This window comes from Hypanus sabinus, chromosome 24, assembly GCF_030144855.1.
Source record: "Hypanus sabinus isolate sHypSab1 chromosome 24, sHypSab1.hap1, whole genome shotgun sequence".
Taxonomy (NCBI): domain Eukaryota; kingdom Metazoa; phylum Chordata; class Chondrichthyes; order Myliobatiformes; family Dasyatidae; genus Hypanus; species Hypanus sabinus.
In genome coordinates, this window is record NC_082729.1 from 15,701,171 (window position 1) to 15,728,191 (window position 27,021).

Genomic DNA, 27,021 nt, shown 5'->3' on the forward strand with positions numbered 1-27,021 from the left:
GAAGCAAAATGTGTCCAAGACTTTTGCACAGAACCGTACGTGTAAGTGTCAATGAAGACTAAAGTCGAGCCTTGATCTTTGACCCCAGAACAATACTGTTTAGGGTTGGGATCTAAGGCCCACATTGTCTCTGCTCAACATGATGCCAGATTAATCTAATCCCTTCTGCTTCCACATAATCCATTTTCCTCCATTCCTTCCCTGTTCATGCACCTAACACACAGTTTTTAAACACTTCTATAATATCTGTTTCCAACAGCAACCCTGGCCACATGTTCCAGGCATCTAACACCCTGTGAGTAAAAAGAACTTGCACAATTCCTTTAAACTTTCCCTAATCTCACCTTGCAGTTGTGCTCTCTAACATATTCCAAACAAGAGAACATCTGCAGATGCTGGAAATCCAAGCAACACACACAAAATGCCGGAGGCACTCAGCAGGCCAGGCAGCATCTATGGAAAAAAGTACAGTTGAGAGGGAAAAGGGGATAGGAAATGGAGAAGGGGGAGGGGCATTACCTCGTTCAATGATTGGATGATCATGCCATCAGGTTGGGGGGTGGGGGGGGCTACCCAAACAGAATATAAAGTGTTGTTCCTCCAATCTGAGTGTGGCTTCATCACGACAGTGGAGGAGGCCGTGGATGGACATATTGGAATGGGAATGGGAAGTGTAGTGGAATTAAAGTGTGTGGCTTATCCCCTTTCCCTTCCCCCACCTTATCTCCTTGCCTACCCATCACCTGCCTCTGATCATCCTCCCGCCCTTTTACTTTCTTCCATGGCCTTCTGTCCCTTTCACCTATCAGCTTCCCAGCTCTTAACTTCATCCCTCTCCCTTTTTCACCTATCACCTGGAGGCTCTCTCTCCCCTCCCCTCACCTTTTAAACCTACTCCTCGCCTGCTCTCTCCCTCCAGTCCTGCTGAAGGGTTTCCGCCTGAAACGTCGACTTTCCATAGATGCTGCCTGGTCTGCTGAGTTCCTCCGACATTTTGTGTGTGTTGCTCTCTTGCACACGATATTACAATCCTGGGAGAAAGATTCTGACCATGTACTCTATCTAAGTCTCTCAAATTATATTTTCCTTTTAGGAATTGGCCCAGAAGAGGACACAGGGCGTGGGGCAGATAAGCTGCAATCGTATTGACCAGTGGGATAGTCTTAAGGAGACAGATGGCCACCCAGGACAGTTAAAAGCCAGTTAAGCTGTCCAGGCACATTGCCATCAGTGAGCTGAATTGATTAGAGCTCCAGCCAGTAATGTTATCTTAAATTTTGGGCGTTTTGATTGGAAAATGGAGGGCTATGTAGGAGGGAAGGGTTAAATAGATCTTAGGGAGGTTGAAAGGCCAGCACAATTCGTGGGCCAAAGGGACGAATTAAGCCCTTTGTACCGTGGCTGGCTGGTGGTGTAGTGGGATCAGCACTGGACACCGGAGCGAACAGTCCCAAGTTCAAATCCAGCTGGCTCCCTTGCTCTTTTTCCATCCGCGCTGCGTTAAAAAAAAATACTGGAGAATGCTACAGAAAACGCCACTTGATGAACAATCACCAAAAAGATGGGTGCAAAAAGCTTGTCATGACGGCACCCCAACGACTCCACCAGGAGTTAAGGGCACTCTTCTTCTTTTCTTCATACTGTAAACCTGCGATCCATGGACCCCTTGCTTAATTGGTCCGCGGCATAAAAAGGGGCTCAATGTCCCATTAAAAAATAACATGCTTAGCCATGTTCTCAATCAGTGTGCTGGAATACCTAACAGGGTTTCCATGACCTTCGGTTCCCACTTCCTGCGGCCAGCCATGACCAGGGGCACGGGTTAATGCTCTGTGGCGTGGCTTTCATGCGCTGGTCTGGGAACGCTGCGCAGGCAAACTAAGAGATCCTGTTCGTAAATAAGCCAGCACAAAATAGCAGAGAATAAGGAGGCAATTTATGTACAGCAGCGTCTATAGGACGTTACCTTACAGGCAGTTCTGCAGTCGAAGTGACTGCAGAGGAAGATGTTTGAAGGTGAACGCAAACATAATAAATAGAAGGGAGGAAGCAATAAGCACAGAGATACATCACCAGCTGCTCGATGAATCAGAGCAGCCCGTGCACATCTGCCATGCCTGATCACGATGAATTTTAATACTGTCAGCTCTCAGTGTGCCAGTGACAACTCTCCTTGCCAGGTACTGATGGAATGAATGGCAAATGGACTCTACAAACGTCGACGGTGGGGGATTGGTGGGAGGGGGGGGGGCTGCCAATCTGCGTCGCGTCTGAAGCTTTTAACTGTGTACGGTTACAGATAATAGGAGCAGGGGTGACCCCTTTCTATCTGACCTGAGGTCAAAGTTGATATGACCTTTGGCCTTATTTCCTATTGTCTCCCTCTTCCCAATAGCCATATTTCCCTGCTGTCACTGCGGTTGGATTAGGGTGTAGAATTGTTTTTTTTTGCAGATCAACTTCTCTATGCTGCTTCTACCTAAATATAATTGCCTATATTCAGTACGTGTGGACTGATTGGACATTGAACCCATCAACGCTACCTCACTTTTTTAATATATATTATTTCTGTTTTTCCATGATTTTTAATCTATTCAACATACATAAAATATAATTTATTTTATTTGTTATTATTTTTTTCTACTTCTTCTATATTATGTATCGCATTGAAACGCTGCTGCTAAGTTAACAAATTTCATGACACGCCGGTGATAATAAACCTGATTCTGAATCTGGAGTAATTGTTCGGTGAACTTTCCAGTAATTCTGATACAGTTACCTTCAGAATAAAGTTTAGAATCATTATTGTTGTTGCATTTTTTTTCAGCTCAAGCTGGTAAAACCTGAGGTACAGGCCGAGCGAGCCACACTCATTTCTCAATTGCAAGGAACTTTCGGACGATTCTAGTGGTGTTTGGTGTTGTGGCTCTCTGAAGGTTTACACAGATATTATTATTATTGAGACACAGTGTGGAATAGGCCCTTTTGGCCCTTCGAGCCTCAGTCTCCCGATTTAACCCCAGCCTAATCACAGAACGATTTAAAATGACCAATTCACCTGCCAGCCGGTACGTCTTTTGGACTGTGGGAGGAAACCAGAGCACCCGGAGGAAACCCGTGCGGTCATGGGGAGAACGTACAGGCTCCTTATAGGCAGGGGTGGGAATTGAACTCGGGTTCCTGGTACTGTAAAGTGTTGTGCTAACCACTACAAAACCTCGCCGCCCCACTACGCTATCGTTCTTCCATCTACCTTAAAATGATGCCCCCTCATTACCGGCCAGGGAAAAAGACTCTAGATATCACTTTGACCACAAACCACTACAAAGCAATCTCTCTAGCACGTGTCGTGAAATTTGTTGCCTTTGCAGCAGCAGTACAATGCAATAAATAATAAGAGAGAAAAAACAAACCATGAATTACATTATAAAATCTATTAATATATTGGTAAATTAAATAAGTAGTGCAAAAATAGAAATAAAAAAGTAGTGAGGTCAGGTTCACAGGTTCAATGTCCATTCAGAAATCAGATGGCGGAGGGGAAGAAGCTGTTCCTGAATCGTTGAGTGTGTGCCTTCAGGCTCCTGTACCTCCTCCCTGATGGCAGAGGGGAAGAAGCTGTTCCTGAATCACTGAGTGTGTGTCTTCAGGCTCCTGTACCTCCTTCCTGATGGCAGAGGGGAAGAAGCTGTTCCTGATTCGCTGAGTGTGTGCCTTCAGGCTCCCGTACCTCCTTCCTGATGGCAGAGGGGAAGAAGCTGTTCCTGAATCATTGAGTGTGTGCCTTCAGGCTCCCATACCTCCTTCCTGATGGCGGAGGGGAAGAAGCTGTTCCTGAATCGGTGAGTGTGTGTCTTCAGGCTCCCGTACCTCCTTCCTGATGGCGGAGGGGAAGAAGCTGTTCCTGAATCGTTGAGTGTGTGCCTTCAGGCTCCCATACCTCCTTCCTGATGGCGGAGGGGAAGAAGCTGTTCCTGAATCGCTGAGTGTGTGTCTTCAGGCTCCTGTACCCTCCCTGATGGCAGAGGGGAAGAAGCTGTTCCTGAATCACTGAGTGTGTGTCTTCAGGCTCCCGTACCTCCTTCCTGATGCAATGAGGACAAGGCATGACCTGGTTGCTTTCTTTTTTTTCTAAAAAACTCTTGGTTTTCAGTAGCAGGTTGCACACTACCTAAATCTGGCTATTTCATAGGTTAATTGCTACCTCTGGAATTTTTATTATCCCATATTCTGAGCTTTTTCCTTCGTCTGCCCTTTATTCCATCAGCTCCTTGTTCTTCTGCATTTTCTACGCTTCTAAAATTTAATAAAATAATTGTAAGTGATAACTTTCAGTGGCTTTTGAAGAATCTTGGCGTCAAGACCCAACAGAGCTGTCAACAGACTTAGTAACTCAGCAGCCGAGAATAAGAAAAAATTCCCAAGATTCCCAGCTCCTGAGAGTGGAAATTCCTCAGCAGCTCAGTTTTAACTGGTTGACTCTTTGTTTTAAGACAGCGTTCCCTAGTCCTAGATCGATCTTTGGCCAAGGGACTTCCACAGAGTATCCATCTTGTCAAACCCTCTTTCAATTTTCTATAAAATCTCCTCTCAGTGTTCTATGCTTCAGACACTCTATTGTGCTCAAAGTTTCTTCATGAGATCGTCAAGCTGTTCCAGGAAGAGTCTAGTGAAGCTTTCCCCTGAAATAACTGAAGGCTTAGAACACAGAAGAGTACAGCAGAACAGGCTCTTTGGCCACAACACTGAGCCAGATGCTGAATTAAACTAATCTCTTCTTACTGTACACGGTTGACTGCTTGAAGAAGATGGTGCCAGCGAACATCCTGCAGACAGCTCACAAACTAATTCTTCTCCTTCTTCTCTCAAATCTGACTCTGCTACTAAGGGAGCCCGCGATTTACATTTTGACGGTGTGTTTTTGGGCTGATTGAGTGATCAGGCACTTCTCTTTCTCTGAGGTTTTGAGCGGAGCACGTGGCCTGGAGGCCAAGAAGCCTGGAGATGGGGTGCGAGACCTCAATCGACTCCAATTCACACCGATATCGCCGATAAAAGCATCGAACAAGATTGAAATCAACGAGGAAGAGAGCGGAAGACAAGAGCAGATGTTCAGCAGCATCAGCCTGCGTTTGACTGGTTCTCTCCCCCCCTCTCACTCGATGCTGCTGGAGTCTTGTGTCTTGGGCAGGTTTAATCGATGTGGTTTGTGGGTTGGACCCTGTAGATCATTTATGCTCTGTTTCTGTTTTCTAGTTACTCCCTTTTTTATTTCTATATTGCGCGATTCTGGTCGCAGCAGACCGGCTCTGCGGCCTGCAGTCAACGAACAACGCTGCGCTAAACTGAACGTTCCCAGACTGTTTCAATGACTCTGGGGTGTGAACTTTTCTTTCCTGCGGATTTTTGTCATTTACGTAATCTGTTTCTTTTTTATTTGTGTGTCGGGTGTTTGTTGTTTTCTTCAAACGGGTCCCAAGGCATTTTCCTTGTATTGTGGCTGTCTGTGGGAAGATGAATCTCAGGATTGTATACTGCATAGATATTTTAATATTAAATGTACTTTTAATCTTTGAATCCATGCCCTCCATTCACTGCAGATCCATGTGCCTGTTTAGAAGCCTCTTGTATGCCACTATCTTATCAACTTCCATCACCAGGCACCCTCTTTCTGCAGCTACTACTCTCTATGTATATAAATATGCTCCGAACAACCTCCTTAAACTTTCTTCCAATCTGGTTTCCCCACTCAGCTTCTGCTTCTCCTGAGAAAACAATCCAAGCTTGTCCGAACCCTCTTAATCGCTCACACCCTCTAATGCTAAAGAAGCACATTCCAGGCCCACCTAGAAGGACGAGAACAGCAGAGACCTGGGAACAACACCACTTGGAAATCCCCCTCCAAGTCACTCACCATCCTGACTTGGAAACATGCCACCATTCCTTCAATGTCGCTGGGTCAAAATCATGGAATTCCCTCCCTAACAGCACTGTGAGTACCTACACCTCAGGGACTGCAGTGGTTCAAGAAGGCAGCTCACCACCACCTTTTCAAGGGCAACTAGGGATGGGCAATAAATGCTGGCTTAGCTGGCGACGCCCACGTCCCGAAAATGAATATTTTTTTAAAATCCAGGATGAATCCTGGTAAACTTCTTCTGAATCTTCTCCAAAGTCTTCATGTCCTCCCTGTAATAGTGTGACCAGGACTGCACGCCCAACCCAAGTATTTTACAACTGAGAAAATAACTTTGTGACTCTTCTACTCTGTGCCTTGACAGGTGAAGGCAAGCATGTAATATACTATACCTCCCTTACCATAAAACATGAGAGAGTCTGCGGATGCTAGAAATCCAAAGCAACACACTCAAAATGCTGGAGGAACTCAACAGCTCAGTCCGCGTCTACGTCGACGAAACCTGAAGAAGGGGTCTTGGCCTAAAGTGTCAACTGTTTATTCATTTCCATAGATGCTGCCTGACCTGCTGAGTGATTTTGCGTGTGTTACTTTACCATAACGGAGCAAGGATGTAATGTAACGCTGAGGCTTTATAAAGCACTAGTGAGGCCTCACTTGGAGGATTGTGAGCAGTTTTGTGCCCCTTATCTAGGAAAGGATGTGCTGGCATTGGAGACGGTCCAGAGGAGCTTCATAAGAATTATCATGGGAATGAAAATGTCAATGTATGAGGAGGATTTAATGCCCTGGACGCAGGGGAATTTACAGGATAGAAGCGGGATCTCATTGAAACCTATTGAATGTTGAAAACCCTTGATAGAGTGGATGTGGACAGGTGGGTGAGTTTAAGACCTGAGGACACAGCCTCAGAATAGAGGGGCATCTATTTGGAATGGAGATAAGGAGGAATTTCTTTAGCCAGAGGGCAGTGATTGAAGAATTCATTGCTACAGTTGGCTGTGGAGCCTAGGTCATTTGGTATAGTTAAGGCTGAAGCTGGTAGATTCTTGATTACTCAGGGCATGAAGGAATATAGGCATTGGGCTTGAGAGAAAGCTCCCTATGCGACTCCCTTGTCCCCTTGTCCATTCATCCCTCCCACCGATCTCCCTCCAGGTTCTTATCCTTGCAAGTGCTACACCTGCCCTTACACCTCCTCCCTCACTACCATTCACGGCCCCAAACTGTCCTTCCAGGTGAGGCAGAGTCTGTTGGGGTCGTATACTGTGTCGGGTGCAGCCTCCCGTACACCTGCGAGACCCAACATCGATTGCGAGACTACTTCGCCGAGCACCTACACTCCATTTGCAAGAAAAAGTGGGATCTCCCAGTTGCCACCCATTTTAATTCCACTTCCCATTCCCATTCCGATATGTCCATCCATGGCCTCCTCTACTGCCACGAGGCCACGCTCAGGTTGGAGGAACAACACCTTAGATTCCGTCTGGGTAGCCTCCAGCCTGGTGGCATGAACATTGATTTCTCAAACTTCCAGTAATGCCACCCCCCCACACCCTTTTCCCTCTCTCACCTTATCTCCTGGCCTACCCATCGCCTCCCTCTGGTGCTCCTCCCCCCTTCTTCTCTCTTCCAGGATCTTCAGTCCTCTTTTATCAGACTCCCCCTTCTCCAGCCCAGTATCTCTTTCACCAATCAACTTCCCAGCTCCCTCTCCCTCCCGGTTTCACCTACCACATCGTGTTTCTCACTCCCCTCCCCTCCCACACCTATTAAATCTACTTTTTTACTCCAGTCCTGGCGAAGGGTCTCGGCCCGAAACATCGACTGTACTCTTTTCCATCGACGCTGCCTGGCCTGCTGAGATCCTCCAGCATTTTGTGTGTGTTACTTGGATCCAACATCTGCAGAATCTCTCTTGTCCCTGTATCCCGCACATCGTTCTCCGGAACTTCAACTATTACTAAGCACATCTTTCTCCAACACACCCACCCCCCACTTCTACTTTCTCTCGGTAAGAGCTTCATTGTTCACTCGCCTCTCCCCACCAGTCTCCCTCCTGGCGCTTATCCCGGCGAAGGAGGCAAATGCTACACCTGCCTTTATTCCTCCCCCCTCAGCACCATCAGGGCCCCCAACAGTCCTTCTGTGACAGGCAACACCTTCACCTGTGAGTCTGTCAGGGTCACTTTTTGTATCGGGTGGTCCCGGTACAGCCTCTTCTCTGTTAGTGAGGCCTGACACAAATTAGGGGAGCAGTTTGTTGAGAACCAAGTACCTTCTCTCTGTCCACCAGAAGAGGCAGGATCTCCCAGTGGCCACCTATTTTAATTCGACCTCCCACCCCCCTTTCTGACATGTCTGTCCATGGCCCCCTCTAGTGCCATAATGTGGCCATAAGACCACAAGCTGTAGGAGCAGAAATAGGTCATTTGGCCCATCGAGTCTGCTCTGCCATTTCATCATGGCTGATCCATTTCTCCTCTCAGCCCCAAACTCTTGCCTTCTTCCCGCATCCCTTCGTGACCTGACTACTGAAGAACCTATCATATGGGCATCCGTTAGTCTCGTGAGACCATGGATTTGTTTCCAGGGCGCAGGCCTGGGCAAGGTTGTATGGGAGACTGGCAGCTGCCCAAGCTTCAAGCCTTCCCCTCTCCATGCCACCGGTGTTGTCCAAGGGAAGGGCACTAGGACCAAATCAACTTGGCACTGGTGTCGTCGCAATGTGTTGTTAAGTGCCTTGCTCAAGGATACAACACACTGCCTCAGCTGAGGTTCGAACCAGTGACCTTCAGATCACTAGACCAATGCCTTATCCACTAGGCCACGCACCAACACAAGAACCTATTAGCCTCTGCCTTAAATATACCCAATGATTTGGCCTCCACAGCCTGTGGCAACCATTTCCACAGATACACCGCTCTCTGGCTAAGGAAATTCCTCCTCACCTCCAACCTAAATGGATGTCCCTCTATCATGAGGCTGTGTCCTCTAGTCCTAGACTTTCCCATCACAGGAAGCACACTCCCCACATCCACTCTAACAGAGCCTTTCAACAGTCAATAGATTTCGACGAGGTCACCCCTCATTCTTCTGGACTCCAGTGAGTACAGGCCCAGAGCCGTCAAGCGCTCCTCAGATGATAAACCTTTCAATCCCAGAGTTATTTTTCTGAACCTCTTCTGAACCCTCTGCAAGGTCAACATGTCCCTTCCTCGATGAGGGGCCCAAGGCTGCTCACAATACTCCGAGTGAGGCCTCAGCAGTGCCTAACTCACATTGGAGAGGGAACACCCCCCTCCCACCACCGTGTTCTTATTCTGGCTTCCAGCCTCTTCTTTTCTTGACCTGATGAAGTGTTATCAGCCTGAAACATGAACTGTTTATTCCCCTCCATAGATAATAAATTTATCCTGCATGTTGCTTTAGATTTCCAGCATGTGTAGCATGTCTTCTGTTCATTTAATTCCCCACTCTTTGTTTTCTATGAGTTAGCCAGTCCTCAATTACTATTTTCCTTATGTCCTGAAGTAATCTTCAAAATACTTCACTATAATTGGTACACATTCACAGTGAATCTACTTGATATTTGGCACAGTGAAGAAAATAGATTAACTGTTAAGTTTTCAGCACTTTATGTAACTGCTGGGCACAGACTGTGAAAGAGAAAGACTTGCATTTCGATCACGCTCCACATATCTCTTTCAGGATGTCCTGCATTCAGCGAAATCCTTCTGAAATGTTGGCACAATATCATGTAAGAAACTCAGCAGTTCATTTGCACACAGCAAGCTCCCAGAGGGAATGCGCTTATGAGCAGATAATCAATTTTTGCGATGTTGGAGGGATTAATGTCAGCCAAGGGATAACTTCCCCTAACCCCTCCAGCTCTCGTTTCAAGTTATACAGTCAGACGTTTATTGTGTAGACGGGTTTAGTATCCACTGTTCTGAGGACTTGGCACGGTGCTGGAATCTATAAGTATTGACTCCGAGTCAAGAACCTTGGCTACTGAGTCACATGTTCAATTTCTGCAATTACGTCACAAAAATCAAACGTATGGCTCGTTTGATTTTTGTGAATTGTCCTTTTCGAAATAGACTGGTCTTTTTTTCCCTTTCTGGACATTTTGCCGTGAAGATAAACAATTCACTCTTCACCCTTCTGCCATCTGGGAAAAGGCACCAAAGCATTCGGGCTCTCACGACCAGACTATGTAACAGTTTCTTCCCCCAAGCCATCAGACTCCTCAAAACCCAGAGCCTGGACTGATACCAACTTACTGCCCTCTACCATGCCTATTGTCTTGCTTATTATTTATTGTAATGTCTGCACTGTTTTTGTGCACTTTATACAGTCCTGGGTAGGTCTGTCGTCTAAGCGTAGTTTTTTTTCTGTGGAATGCAGCAGGCCAGGCAGCATCTATAGGGAGAAACACTGTCAATGTTTCGGGCTGAGACCCTTAGTCCTGACGAAGGGTCTCAGCCCGAAACGTCAACAGCGCTTCTCCCTATAGATGCTGCCTGACCTGCTGCATTCCACCAGCATTTTGTGTGTGTTGCTTGAATTTCCAGCATTTGCAGATTTCCTCATGTTTATTTTTTTTCTGTGTTTTTTCATGTAGTTCACGTAGTGTAGTTTTTGCACTGTTTCATGTAGCACCATGGTCCTGAAAAACACTGTCTCGTTTTCTGTGTACTGTACCAGCAGTTATGGTCGCAATGACAATAAAAATGACTTGAGTTGACTTATTTTGACAGAGACCTGTTGACTAACATTGTTGTTGAAGCTCAGTCAGAACAATTAAATATGAGTGGACTGCGGAACAGTACGGCATCCGTTCATTGTGACTTTGCTACCTGTTAAACATAATGATTCGATTCGTCACTCGCCCCTTGCTTTTGTTTATATAGCCCTGCAGAGCTTCTTTCCAGGTCTGCCTCTGGGACCATTTCCAGTTCAACACTCTACACAGGACCTCGAGGAAGTACAGCACAGAAACAGGCCCTTCAGCCCATCCAATCCGTGTCCAGCCATTTAGACTGCCTACTCTCATCGAGCTGCCCTGCATGCCCCTACCATCCATGTACCAATCCAAACTTCTCTTAATCGTTCAGCTCACTACACCATTTGTGCTGGCAGCCCGTTCCACACTCTCAGCACCCTTTGAGTGAAGGCGTTTCCCCTCATGTTCCCCTCAAATTTTTCACCTTTCACCCTTAACCCATGACCTGTGGTAGTAGTCCCACCCAACCTCAATGTAAAAAGCAAGCTTGCATTTACCCTATTTACACCCCTCATAATCTTGTATACCTCTATCAAATACCCTCTCAATCTTCTGTGCACCAAGGAATGAATTCTAACCTATTCAATTTTTTCTTTATAACTCAGGTCCTCCAGACCCGGCAACATCCTTGTCGATTTTCTCTGTGCTCTTTAAACCTGATTTATCTCTTTCCTGTAAGTTGGTGACCAAAACTACACATGGTGGCAGAGTGAAATGTTATTCCTGGATTATTCAGAAAGCTGAACTTGAGAATGATTGGATCACCTTCAAGATTCAAGTTCAAGTACATTTATTATCAAAGAATGTATAAATTCTACAACCTTGAGCTTTGCTTGCTCACAGGTAGTCACAAAGCAGGAAACCAAGAAAAAAAAATCCAATTAAAGAAAAAATGAATAAAAGACCAACACCCGAAGAACAAGAGAAAAAAAAAACAAATCATGCAAACAATTGAAGTAAGCAGCAGCATACCGAACCACAATTTATTTGGGAGAATTGTTTAAATTCAGGTAAAGATGGAGCTTGAGAACATGAGAACAAAAGCTGATCTCAATAACGGTTATCAAATTGTCACAAAAGCCCACCTTGTTTTGGTTCTGCCCCTTGCTGTCAATGTCTCAGCAGCTGGAGATGGACAATTAGTGTTGCCTCAGTCAGAGATTCCACATCCGTTGAATAAACTAACAGGAAGATATAACTGCCTTCTTCCTGCTAGCTCCTTTGCAAATTTGCCAGTGGAAACCGTGTCAACCTGCTTAGTCGCACCAAGATCTCATGACACAAACTCAATCATTCGGTTGAGTGATTGACAAAATATGACTTGACTTGACTTGACTTGACAAAAACTGCTCACGGTGAAGGACATCGGGCTGAGCGACAGGCCCAGGATGAGAGACGATGAGGCGTGGTGGAGAAAGAGGGCGGTTGAGAAGGCAGCCAACGTCAGCCTCTGGGCCAGAGGCGATGGATTCGAGATCTGAGCTCAAGTGTTATGGCAACAGTGAACCCCCTAACTTGTAAAGCAGGAGGGCCACCAACTCAGTCAAGTTAACGCTCAACCATGGAAGGATACACCTACAGACTGAACACCATCTGCTCTCTTACCCCATCTAATAAAGCACACCGCGGTCCAAAAACTCGTAGTGTAAAGGGATTATTTTACCAACTCTCCTCACTTCTTTTGTGGCATCTTTAATTGATGGCCTCCCATTATGAATCACCACCTCGGACCAGTTCCGGTCTACTCAGGGAGGAGGCTGTTCTGAGGCATAAAGGTCTGAAGAGGCTTGAGAGGACAGACATTGATAAGATGTTTCCCCTTGTGTTGGAATCAAGAACTAGGAAGCAAAGATTCAGAATAAAAAAAAGTTGTCCATTTAAAAGAGAAATGGGGGATTTCTCTTCTCCGAATTCTATTATTTTGTATTCTACTACCCTGGAGAGCTGTGGAGATTCACTGATGAGGATAGAATACAGAACGTAGAAACCTACAGCACTTTACAGGCCCTTCGGCCCACAATTTTGTGTCGACCATGTAACCTACTCTAGAGGCTGCCTAGAAGTTCCCTAGCGCATAACCCTCTGTTTTTCTAAGCTCCATGTACCTATCTAACAGACTCTTAAAAGACCCTATTGTATCTGTTTCCACCACTGCCGCCAGCAGTGCATTCCACGCACCCGCCACTCTCTGTGTGGAAAAACACCACTGACATCCCCTCAGTACCTATTTTCAACCACATTAAAACTATGCCCCCACACATTAGCCATTTCAGCCCACCACAGGGAAAAAGCCTCTGGCTATCCACACGGTCAATGCCCTTCATCTTCTTATAATCTTACAGATGTACACTTATTTCTTATGGTTCTTTAATGCATTGAAGCCCCTTTAAATACAATTTACATAGCACCTTATACAAAGGTAAATATTATAGTACTACAGGTAACCCTAGGCCCCTGATCAGGGTCACGTAACGCCATGGGAGCAGGTGGTGGATGGTCGTATGAGCAGTTGGTGCAGATCACAAGTCCTGGTTATGCGGCCACTGATGCCAGGCAGACAATATTGATAATGGCTGGGGTCACCTGTCTTGTGTAGATACTGTCGAGAAGGAGAGAATGTAGAAAAAATTTGACAAGAACAATCATGGTCATGGAAAGGCCATGATTGCCCAAGTCATATGACACAGCACATCCCACCCTGCGAAAACTCACTTCAGGGAGGTGGCACCATCAGTTTGTGGGAGACTCCCGGGAGAGGTGGGATGTCTTCAGTAGAATAGCTCCTTAGCAGCTAGCCAGCTAGTTTAAATAATGTTAGCTATGCTAATAAACGAATGACACCTGTTAAACTCACCTCAACAAGTCTTTTACATTTTAACCCACCACGGGCGATAGAAAAGTCACTGTTGCAAACAGAGCAGCGAGCAACACTGTCATTATTCTTGACCCCTATTAGGCAGGTACACTTTAGTGTAGTCTGGGGTGAAGTCCGTTTTATATTTTCTTTTTTTGGAACACTCTGCCATGGTACTCATTCTCTCTGTCTGTCTCTCTCTCTCTTGCTTGCTTCCTCTCAAAAAACTCGATTTCCGGGATATTGTATACAACTTGCGGGCGTCAGGGAGCCGCTGTCAATATCCGGGGGAGCTGGGATGTCTGCATAATGATGACGTCATACAACACAGCACCTAACGATGGTGATGATGATAGCACTTCATGGAATCATTTTAAACACAATTTGACTTGGACCATGCATTAACAAAACGATCTATTTAGAATATAGAACGGTACAGTACTGACCCTTCAGCCCACACTATTGCGCTGAACCAGCTAGAAAGCTAATTCCTTCTACCTGCATAATGTCCTTATCATTCATGTGCCTATCTACACATCCCTTAAAAGCCTCTAATTGATTTCGCTCTTCCTCCATCCCAGGCAGCACACTCCAGGCATTCACTCCTCTCTTTCTCCTCACATTCACTTTGAACCTATTTCCTCTCAACTTCAATGCACGCCCTCTGGTATTAGACATTTGTACCCTGGGAGAAAAGATACTCCCTTTCCACTCTATCAATGCCTCTCGTAATCTTATAAACCGCTATCAGATATCCACTCAGCCTCCGCCGCTCCAGAGGAAACAGTTCCCATTTGCCAGACTCTCATGATACTTTCCCTCATACTCTCATACTCTCCCTCTAAACCTGGAGACTCCAAACAGTCTGATGCTGCCTCAAGCCTTTTACACACTCTCTTTCCATATTCAGAGATACTAAAACGCAATTCAAAAAAAAAATCAATTAAGTAATTTAAAAAAATAAACAGCAAGTAGACTTGTCACCTTAGTAAAAGTGTGTCAGGAACAAACACTCAGCGATCGCTTTATGAGCTACACTTGCTCGCTAACGCAAGTATCTAATCAGCCAATCGTGTGGCAGTAACTCGATGCAGAAAAGCACACTGACACAGTCAGGAGGCTCAGTTGTTGATCAGGCCAAACAACAGAATGGGGAAGAAATGTGACTGAAGTGACTTTGACTGTGGAGTGACTGCTGGTGCCAGATGGGGTGTTTTGAGTATCTCCGGAGGGGTTTCCACCGACATCAGTCTCTAGAGGGTGATGCGAAAATCAAGGTGCCACCCAGTGAGCAGCAGTTGCGTGGGTGAAAACGCCTCGTTAACGAGGGAGCGCCGAGGAGAATGGCCAGGCTGGCTCAAACTGACTGGAAGGTGACAGCAACTCAAATAACCAGGCATTAAGAACGTAAGAACATAAGAAATAGGAGCAGGGGTAGGCCATCTGGCCATCGAGCCAGATAAGATCATGGCTGATCTGGCCATGGACTCATCTCCACCTACCTGTCTTTTCTGCATAACCCTTAATTCCTAAATTACAACAGTGATGTGTAGAAAGACATCTCCCAATGCCCCACATTTCAAAAACTTGAAGTGGATGGACTACAGCAGCATAAGAAAATGAACGCACGCTCAGTGGCCACTGAGGTTTTGTTATGTCAAATCAAGTCGTATCAGTATTAATACTATGCCAGATATTTTAATAGCTTTTGGTGTGATATAAACTGACTCACTTTACAATTACATGTAATTTGCAGGCCATTCAGCCCATCTGGACTACCATGTTGTTCATGATCCTTCAATGAGTCACGTTGGCATATTCTTCGCTCCCTTTATCGTGCACGTTTCTCGCGCTTCACCTAATGAATACATTTGAACAGCTATGTAATAACAGAGAAGGCAATGAACTGGGATGTGATCCTGAGCAAACTAAATCAATTTAACCAGAAAGCAATCTGTTTAAATAGCTCAGAAAATGTCTTCTGAAGAAGGCAAAATAATTTACCTGGAAAAAAATGCAATGAGTGGAGGATACTTACTTGGTAATTATGTGCATAAAATGAATCTCTGCCGGTGTTGTGTTATTCACAGGAGGGATACCTAATCAATGTCACTTTGCCTAGCTACGCTCTACGCTTGTGGGTAGCGACTAATGCGATACTCCTGGGAGTATGGCAACGACTGCACCGTCAAGATCGTGAGAGGGCGTTTGGTCTTCATCTCTGTCACAAATTTGCTTACCTCAGTAATTCCTGAAAAGAGAACCTGATGCATTTATGACTCATTTTCGTTTTGACCAAAATGCTGGTATTTTGGTCAGTTCTGAGCAACGTGGATAATTTCACTCATCTCGACACTGAACTGACTCCACAACCAGTAGGCTCACTTTCAAGTACTCTACAACTCAGTAATTCTGATTTATTTATTTTTCTTTTTTATTTACATTTTTTTTACATATTGGATGTTTGTCAGTCTTTTTGAATAAATTCTATAGTATTTTTCTATTTTCCTGTAAATGCTTGCAAGAATATAAATCGAGTCATAGAAAGGTACACCACAGAAACAGGCCCTTCGGCCCACCTAGATCATGCTGATCCATTTAAACTGGCTATTTATATTGACTTGCACTGTGAATATAACCCTCCATACCCCTACCATCCAACTTCTCTTAAACGTTGACATCGAGCTCGCATGCACCACTTGTGCTGGCAGCTCATTCCGCACACTTACAGCCCTCTGAGTGAAGAAGTTTCCCCTCATGCTCCCCTTTCACCCTTAACCCATGACCTCTGGTTGTAGTCCCACCCAACCTTAACGGAAAAAGCCTGCTTGCATTTACCCTATCTATACATCACATAATATAACATATAACAATTACAGCACAGAAACAGACCATCTTGGCCCTTCTAGTCCGTGCCGAACGCTTACTCTCATCTAGTCCCACCTACCTGCACTCAGCCCATAACCCTCCATTCCTTTCCTGTCCATATACCTATCCAATTTGTTTTTTAAATGACAGAATCAAACCTGCCTCTACCACTTCTACTGGAAGCTCGTTCCACACAGCTACCACTCTCTGAATAAAGTTCCCCCTCATGTTACCCCTAAACTTTTGCCCCTTAACTCTCAACTCATGTCCTCTTGTTTGAATCTCCCCTACTCTTAAAGGAAAAAGCCTATCCATGTCAACTCTATCTATCCCTCTCATAATTTTAAATACCTCTATCAAGTCCCCCTCAACTTTCTATGCTCCAAAGAACAAAGACCTAACTTGTTCAACCTTAATAATTTTATTATTAATTACATAACGTAATTATAAAATTATAACACAATTTTAAATTTAAAACTTTAAATAGATCTCGAGGTAATATATGGTGACATACTATATGCACTTAGAAAATAAATTTACTTTGAACTTTGACACAAGGGCTCAGAGCTGAAATACTGACACGTTTTTCTCTCGCTCCTCCCCCCCTCGCTATATCTGCTGCCCGAGGAATTTTGGCTCAGGTTTCCAGCCGCCACTTTATTCATAACAGCTCCAAGTGTTAACGCAGTCAGCCAGGGGAGAGTTCTTTCTCATTGCTGCGTCTGACACGTCGCTGCAGACAGAGGAGGAGATCTCCCGGCAAACAGCTCGCACTGTTGGGTGCTGCTGAGTGAAGATAGGCCGAGCAGCCTGGGGTTTGGAAGGACGAGGTGTGTTCTTGCAAGCACCTGAGATTCTGAGGAGGATTGGCAGGATGGATGGTGAGAGGATTTCAAAATCTTGTCTCGTGCTGGAGCGCAGGATGACTAAACCATTCGGATGACACATTAGGCCGATGCCTCATCTCTCCAGATGAATGCAACATAATCCCAACCAACACAGGATTCGACAGGAAAGAAATGCGTTTCTATAGCGTCCAGGTCTAACCTTTGACCACCAAATAATCAAAGGAAATACTTCAAAGATAACATCAGAATCCACCAGAAGAAATTCAACACTACATCTAAAATCTGGAAGGGCATTGCTCTCAGTATGAGAACGACCTCTGCTGTGACACAGAGAGCAAGAGGGAGCTGTGCTACAAGAAGGAGACGCACTGCACGAGATCAACCTCCGCTGTGCTGCGGAGAAGTAGAGGGAGCTGCGGAAGGATAGACTGAGCAACCAAAAAGACCCCAACAGCGCACCACGCCGGAATCGGCCTTCGCAGCCCCTCGAGGCCTCACCAATAGACAACACCTTTAGGAGAACATCATATACAACTCATGGAATCACAGTGACCACCAGTAAAGATAAAATAGTAACTTGGACAATGTCACTTTGAGGGAGCTCATTGACTATAAATTGCAGGTTAGGTTCCAGCACCTCCAAAGCACTTCATTGCTATAAAGCCTTTGAAAATGTGTTGGGTATATGCAAATCTCCTTCTGTCTTTCTTTGGGCACAAGGCAATTAACTCAGCAAACCACAGTTTCATCCATGTGTACTGCATCTATTTGGAAATAAAGGTAAAATTAATGAGCCACAACTGGGAAAAAACCAATTAATCAGATCAATTATTAAATTAGAAGATAGAAATGATGTTAATATGATAGATGATGAATTGAAGTTGAGTGTAGCCTTTCATATATCCTCTAGGAGGACCTTAAACTTTTCGTAGGGTTTGGAGGCTCGCGTGCCTCAGAGACCCGGAGAGCTATGTTGGCTGTTGTCAGGGCCTTGTGCTTTGGTGGGGTCACCCATGCCAAACAGGTCAACGGGTAGAGGCCAGACTCAGAGAGGCCCACCAGTCCTCCAGGTTCGGGAGTTCAGATCAGGGCTCACGACCCCGACTGCTTACGGAAGCAGCAGAGAAGAACCCTTCTGCATCTGAGTGTGACGGTACTCCTGGGACTTCACCAGGGACTTGCACGACTGCCGGTAGTGGAAACCGAGAGGAAGCTACCGATGTGAGGATGGAGGCCTTGAATGCCGCCAGAGATGGAGGGCCTTCACAGCTGCCCTAAATGCCAGTGGCGTAACAGGCAGAAAGTAAGGAAGTAGCTTTCATAACATCCTTTGGTTTTGTTGAGTTACCTTATACAGAAGGGGAAAGTTGTATTTGAACAGTAAAACTGATTGGATACACAGTAACCATATCAGCAAGACCACAGTGACAATTTTCTGGAGTGCCACTAATCTGGTGCTTTCGTATAAATCGGATATTGCCCTTTGCAAGTTAAATGTCAGAATATTCAAAGCTTAACACAACATTTTTTATGTATCACACAAAGGAACTGTATTGGGTGTCTGGTGTAATATTTGTTTTTATAAATTGGATCCTTGCACATCTGGAAACCTCTGGCTGCGTCAGGTGCTCAGCATAGGTCTTGATGTCACTTGTGTAAACTTCTTCTGTTTGCCCAGGGCGGCAGGCCCCGGGGGTTTGGCACACAGAAGCAGGGTTAGCCAGCTGCGGGAAGTGGACTAACCTGAGGTTCAGATCTACCACACCGCGGTCCTTTGTTGGCTCCGCGGCTGGCGTGCACCTGCCCCTGACACACCTAGAGAACGAGGACACTGAAGTTAACATGCTGTTTCTGGATTTCAGTTCGGTATTCAATACTATTGCTCCTCAGACCTGGCGGACGAACTCTTACTCTTTGGATTAAAAATGCTGTGCTTCTGGGTGGCGGCCTTCCAAAGCACAGGCCTCAGATAGTCAGGATGCACGAAAGACAGACACACTTTATTGATCCCAAGGGAAATTGGCTTTCTTTACAGTCGCACCAACCAAGAATAGTGTAGAAATATAGCAATATAAAACCATAAATAATTAAATAATAATAAGTAAATTATTCCAAGTGGGGATAAGTCCAGGACCAGCCTATTGGCTCAGGGTGTCTGACACTCCGAGGGTGGAGTTGTAAAGTTTGATGGCCACAGGTAGGAATGACTTCCTATGACGCTCAGTGTTACATCTCAGTGGAATGAGTCTCTGGCTGAATGTACTCCTGTGCCTAACCAGTATGGAGTGGATGGGAGACATTGTCCAAGATGGCATGCAACTTGGACAGCATCCTCTTTTCAGACACCACCGTCAGAGAGTCCAGTTCCACCCCCACAACATCACTGGCCTTACGAATGAGTTTGTTGATTCTGTTGGTGTCTGCTACCCTCAGCCCGCTGCCCCAGCACACAACAGCAAACATGACAGCACTGGCCACCACAGACTCGTAGAACATCCTCAACATAGCCCGGCAGATGTTAAAGGACCTCAGTCTCCTCAGGAAGTAGAGACGGCTCTGACCCTTCTTGTAGACAGCCTCCGTGTTCTTTGACCACCTCTCCCTCCCTGTCATCCTCAACGCCGGTGCCCACCCAAGGTGGAGTGCTGAGCCCACTGCTGTACACTCTGCCCACAGACAACTACACAGCCAAAGAGCTGAGTCATCACGCTGTCAAAGTCTCTGATGACAGGACAGAGGTGGGGCTCATCACCAACAACGATAAGGTGGCCTACAGGGAGGAGGTGGAAGAGCTCGAGGCCTGGCGTCAGGCAAGCAACCTCTTCCTGGATGCCAACAAGAAAACTGAGATAGTTACCAACTTCAGGATAACTTGCACCGCCCACACTCCTCTTTACATCTTGACCATCATTACATCATGGCAGTGGAAACTGGGAGCAGTTTCAAACCCCTGGTAGTGCACATTGCACACAAACTCTCATGGTCCAAGAACACATCCAACACAGTCCAGTAAACTCACCAAAACACCTCTCCTTTCTGAGGAGGCTGAAGAGAGCTGGACTATGCACATCAATGCCCGCGACTTTCTACGGATGTGTATTAGAGAGCGTCCTGATCTCCTACATCACTGCATGCTCCGGAAACTGCCCTGTGATGGACAGGAAGCCTCTACAATGGGTAGTCAAATCAGCCCAATGCATCACCAACACCAGCCTGCCTGCCAACCAGGAAGGTGCCAGGGAAGAGCCAGTAGCACCATGAAGGATCCCACCCACCCTGCTCATGGACTGTTTGCCCCATCGGGGAGGCGGCTACGTAGTGTCAACGCCAAGACCACCAGGCACAAAAATAGTTATTTTCCCCAGGCAGTAAGGCTGATCAACACCTCCACCCACTAACCCACCCCTCCACAACCGCTGCTTTTTCATTTCCTGTCAGCCAACTCCTGCGCCTAGCATCACTTTACGGACATACAATCAATCTGCGTATGTAAGTTATGTACTTATAATTATTGTGTTTTTATTATTATTGTATTCTTTATCTCGTTGTGTTTTTACATTAACCAATTTTGAACTTGATCTTGGTACGTGACATGCAACACACACAAAATGTTGGTGGAATGCAGCAGGCCAGGCAGCATCTATTGGAAGAAGTACGTTCGACGTTTCGGGCCGAGAACCTTCGTCAGGACTAACTGAAAGAAGAGATGGTAAGAGAAGAGATAGCGTGTAACATCTTCGTTTAAGGGCTTGCAGTGTGTCTGGCTGGGTGGTGACCAGAAAAGTGAGCATTGCTGCTGATCTCCTTGCACTCCACCAGCGTAGTATGCGCAGCTGTATTGTTTTAAATGGAAGCTCGAGACCAAGAGGCTCTCTGACATCTGGAATGGGTGATCAGAGACCCTGCTGCCCGAGTACAGCTGACCCTCCCCATCGGGAACATGCTGTCCTCTTAGTACCAACATCAGGGAGGAGGTACAAGAGCCCGAAGACACATATTCCAAAGTCCAAAGTAAATATATTATCAAAGTACATGTACGTCACCAAATAGCACCTTGAGGTTCACTCTCTGGTGGACATTCACAGTAAGTAGAAAGGAACACAACGAGAAACCGCATGTGGCAAACAACAAACGTGCAAAAGACAACAAGCTGTGCAAATACAAAAAGAAAGAAATCATAATAATAAATAAATAAACAATAAATATCAAGAACGTGAGTGGTAGAGTCCTTAAAAGTGAGTCAATAGGTTGTGGAATCATCTCAGTGTTGGGGTGTTTGAAGTTATTCCCTTTAAGAGCCTGAAGGTTAGTAACTGTCCCTGAACTTGGTGATGTGGGTCCTGAGGCTCCTGTACCTTCTTCCTAAAGGCAGCAGCAAGAAGAGAGCATGTCCTTGACGGTGGGGGTCTCCGGCGAAGGATGTTACTTTCCTGCAACAGCGCTCCATGTAGATGTGCTCGGTGGTGAGGAGGCCTTTACCCACGATGGACTGGGCCATATCCGCTACGTTTTGCAGTTTTTTCCCCGTTCAAGGGTACTGGTGTTTCCGTACCAGGCCGTGGTGCAACCAGTCAGTATACTCTCCATCTCGCATCGATAGAAGTTTGCCAGAGTTTTAAATAGCATGCCGAATCTGGGCAAACTTCCAAGAAAGCAAGAGCACTGCCGCACCTTCGCTGTAATGGCAGGCGCCGGACCCAGGACAGATTCTCCTGAAGTGATAACACTGAGGGATTTAAGGTTGCTGGCTCTCTCCACCTCCTATCCCCATAAAAGGCATTGAGCTCATCTGGGAGCAGAACCGACCTGTCACCTCTGTCACTTCGTAGGAGGCGATAGTATTCAAGCCCCGCCACGGCTGTTGAGCATCCTTCAGTGATTCAAGTTTAGTTCAGAATCACCACTTTGCATGTGGGATGGCTTTCCGAAGATTGTACCTGGGCCTCTTGTAGTCTTGTAGTTCATCTGGGGCCTCTGGTTGGGGAAGACTGAATGATTTTGAGGGGACTATCTTTATAAATCCTGTGACAGCCATTCGTGCAGATCCTCGGATGAGTCCTAGAACAAGGCCCGAAGCTACTCCACAGCCATTCCTCTGCCTCCCGTGACCACCTCTTTGTCGTCCTTACCGACGGAGCCTTGCTCTTAGGCCTCTGCCTGTATGCAGGTAGGAAGAGGGCAGCCAGATGATCAGGTTTCCCGAAATGTGGTCCAGGGATCGAATCGTAGTATAACAGCGGTCAAGTGTGTTGGGACCCCTGGAGCTGCTCTTAGCATTTTTAGGAACAGTTTCTTCCTTCCTGGCATCAGATTTCTGACCAGACCATATTCTGACATGAACACTCTCTCACTGTTCTACTTTTCCATTATTTATTTAATTACTTTTCATTGGAACTTGTAGTATTTTTTTTCTGTATGGTTACCGCAGGATGGTGGTAGAGTGGGATAACATGATTCGATTCCCGTCGCTGTCTGTAAAGAGTTTGGAGTGTGATGGAGTGTGTTTCCTCCTGGTACTCCAGTTTCTACCCACATTCCAATGATGTATGGGTCAGTAGGTTAATTGGGTACACGGGGGGGGGGGGGGTAACTGCGTAGTGCAGGCTCAATGGGCCTGTTACCATGCGTTACCTCAAAAATAAAAACGAAAAATGATAAAAATGATAACATCAGAAGGCCGATAGTTGAGGACTAATAAGTATTCCTGAACCGGGTGGTGTGGGGACTCCTGTCCCTCCTGCCTGACAGTAGAGGCGTGGCATGTTAGTGTAGTGGTTAGTTCACTGGTTCACAGCACAGGCAATCCGGGTTCAATTCCCACCACCCCGTGACTGTGTGGGTTTCCTCCGGGTGCTCCGGTTTCCTCCCACAGTCCAAAGAAGTAGCGGTTGGTAGGTTAATTGGTTATTGTAAACTGTCCCCGTGATTAGGATTAGATTGTTGGGAGGGGGCCTGTTCTGTGTTGTATCTCAATAAAAAACAAAAAAAAAAAAATCGAGATGGTAGAGAGACGGAGGAGGTGGGAGGGAGATGGGAGAAAGAGATGGGGAAGCATGGAGAGAGACGTGGAAGTGTAGAGAGCGACAGGGAGACGAGAGAAAGTCACTGGGTATTGCAATACATACTCCTGAAGTTTGATCTCAGACCAAAACGTTGACTCTTTTCCACAGATGCTGCCTGGCCTGCTGAGTTCCTCCAGCATTTTGTGTGTGTTGCTTTGGATTTCCAGTATCTGCTGATTTTCTCTTGTTCCAATACTTCTATCTGCATCAAGACTCACTCCAAATCTCATCTACCCCTTTGTCCTGTCCTCAATGACCAACTGTATCCTTCGCACAGCGTCAGGGGTACTGGCCAACATTTGCCCCTTAATCTTCCCCTTTAAGAACAGGTCTTCTGGGCTTCCATCTTACGATTTCAAGTTCCTGGGTGTCAGTATCTCTGAGGACCTAACCTGGACCAAACATATTGATGCAACTATGAAGAAGGCAAGATGGCGGCTAAATTTCATTAGGAGTTTGAGCAGATTTGGTTTGTCACTAAAAACACTCGCAACTTAGTACAGATGTACAGTGGAGGTCATTCTAACTGGCTGCATCACCCTCTGGTATGGTGTCGGGGGGGGGGGGTGGGGGGGGGGCTACTGCACAGGATCAGAGTAAGCTGCAGACAGTTGTACACTTACTCAGCTCCATCATGGGCACTGGCCTTCGTAGTACCCAGGACATCTTCAAGGAGTGATGTCTCAGAAAGGCAGCGTCCATCATTAAGGATCCCCACCACCCTGAACATGCCCTCTTCTTATTGTTACCATCAAGGAGGAGGTACAGGAGCCTGAAGGCACACGCTCAGTGATTCAGGAACAGCTTCTTCCCCTCTGCCATCAGGGAGGAGGTACAGGAGCCTGAAGGCACACACTCGGTGATTCAGGAACAGCTTCTTCCCCTCTGCCCTCAGGGAGGAGGTACAGGAGCCTGAAGGCACACGCTCAATGATTCAGGAACAGCTTCTTCCCCTCTGCCATCAGATTTCTGAATGGACAATGAACCTGTGAACAATACCTCACTACTTTTTAAAATTTCAATTTTTTACACTACTTATTTAACTATTTATATGTGTGTGTGCGTGTAGATATATATTTATATATATTTACTATAATTCACAGATTTCTTCTCTGTTATCAAGTATTGCAATGTACTGCTGCCACATAACAACAAATTTCACAACACATGCCAGTGATATTAAACCTGATTCTGATTCTGATTCTGGTATTTGAGGCACCTCGCCATGAGGAAATTGACTGCCACGTGTACCTGCATTATAACTGGGACAATGCTCACAATTTTGTTGAGAGATCCCGAGGGCTTTGAAAGAGAAATATACAAAACCAAGTTTTTTTTTTGCATAGCGGTGGGAACTGGGTCTAACTGTTCCACCACACTGACTGAGATCAAATATCTGAGCACAGACCAGAAATGCCACTGGGAATCTCCTACCTGTGCTGCTTCACACACTAAATGTCTCTCGTGGATTGGAGGCAGAGCCCACGCTGTCTAAGCAGCAGATTAATCTGACAAAATGCTGTCTCAGACGGAGCTCTCCTCGCAGTGTCAAGCTGAGTTAATAAGTGGAGAGAGCAAGATTGTGATGCAGGTTTGAAGAAGACCAGACCTTCCCTGAGTTCAATCTCACAAACGGGCCTACGTCTGGCAAGATCCTATTTCACTTGCCAGAAGACGGGGAAGATGGACCCTGTAAAGTTACATTCAACGAATAGACTTAGTTATCAGGTAGGCTCACTACATCGATCAACTATAGAATTGGGCAAGAGCAGACGGGGAAATAAAACTAACCCGCAGATGCTGGAAAAGTGAAATAAAAGGAGCGGTCGTCGACAGAGTGGTCTGAGTCAGAGTAGTAGGGCTTTGGCTCATTCGGGCTTCAGCAACATCGGGTCGAGGCGAGGGCAGTTACCCATGAGGAATAGAAACAGGAATTATGCCTGTGAGGCCGGTGTTCTGTACTGGGTGTCAGATGTGGGATGTCGGGGAGGCTCCCAGCATCCCGGACGACCACATCTGCCCCAGGTATGTCGAGCTGCAGCTCTGTGGGGACCAGGTTAGGGAACTGGAGATGCAGCTCAATGACTTTCGTTTGGTCGGGGAAAGTGAGGAGGTGACAGAGAGGAGCTGTAGGCAGGTGGTCACACCAGGGCCTCGGGAGACAGGTAAGTGGTTAACAGTCAGGAGAGGGAAGGGCAAGAGTCAGAGGCTAGAGAGCACCCCGGTGGCTGTACCACTTGACAATAAGTACACCTGTTTGAGTACTACTGGGGCAGGGGGGCCTACCTGGGGGAAGCAACAGTGGCTGTGCCTCTAGCACAGAGTCTGGCCCTGTGGCTCAGAAGGGTAGGGAAAGGAAGAAGGCAGCAGTGATAGGGGACTCTATAGTTAGGGGGTCAGACAGGCGATTTTGTGGATGCAGGAAAGAAACATGGATGGCAGTTTGCCTCCTGGGTGCCAGGGTCTGGGATGTTTCTGATCGCGTCCAAGATATCCTGCTGTGGGAAGGTAAGGAGATCGTTGTACATATTGGTACCAATGACATAAATAGGAAAAGGGAGGAGGCCCTGAAAACAGACTACAGGGAGTTAGGAAGGAAGTTGAGAAGCAAGACCTCAACAGTAGGAATCTCCAGATTACTGCCTGTGCCACACAACATTGAGTATAGGAATAGAGTGAGGAGGAGGATAAATACATGGCTGGGGGATTGGAGCAGGGGGCAGGGATTCAGATTTCTGGATCGTTGGGATCTCTTCTGGGGCAGGCATGACCTGTACAAAAAGGACAGGTTGCACTTGAATCCAAGGGGTCCAATATTCTGGCAGGGAGGTTTGCTAAGGCTATTGGGGAGAGTTTAAACTAGAATTGCTGGGGGGGTGGGAACCGAACTGAAGAGACAGAGGAAGGGGCTCACAAATAGAGAAAGCTTGTAGGCAGTACAAAAGGGAGGATAGGCAGGTGATAGAGAAGGGACGCTCTCAGACCTATGGTGTGAGATGTGTCTATTTTAATGCAAGAAGCATCATGAACAAAGCAGATGAGCTCAGAGCATGGATCAGCACTTGGAGCTATGATGTTGTGGCCATCACAGAGACTTGAAAGGTGCAGGGGCAGGAATGGTTACTTCAAGTGCCAGGCTTTAGATGTTTCAGAAAGGACAGTGAGGGAGGCAAAAGGGGTGGGGGCGTGGCACTGCTGATCAGAGATAGTGTCATGGCTGCAGAAAAGGAGGACGTCATGAAGGGATAGTCTACTGAGTTAGGAAGGTTAGGAAGAGGAAGGGGTCAATAACTCTACTGGGTGTTTTTATAGATCACCCAATAGTAACAGGGAGATTGAGGAGCAGATACTGGAAACGTGTAATAATAACAGGGTTGACATGGTGGGAGATTTTAATTTCCCAAATATTGATTGGCATCTCCCTAGAGCAAGGGGTTAGATGGGGTGGAGTTTGTTAGGTGTGCTTAGGAAGGTTTCCTGACACAAAATGTGGATAAGTCTACAAGAGGAGAGGTTGTAGTTGATCTGGTATTGGGAAATGAACCTGGTCAGGTGTCAGGATTCTAAGTGAGTCGGCATTTTGGAGATAGTGATCACAATTCTATCTCCTTTACCATAGCATTGGAGAGGGATAGGAACAGACAAGTTAGAAAAGCCTTTAATTGGAGTAAGAGGAAATATGG

General features: G+C 46.2%; 1 protein-coding gene across 7 annotated transcripts in view; it reads right to left on the reverse strand.

The window, feature by feature from the left end:
• nkain1 (sodium/potassium transporting ATPase interacting 1) overlaps positions 1 to 27,021 on the reverse strand; it is an 860,191-nt gene that overhangs the window by 406,311 nt on the left and 426,859 nt on the right. The gene's annotated exons all lie outside the window — the stretch shown is intronic.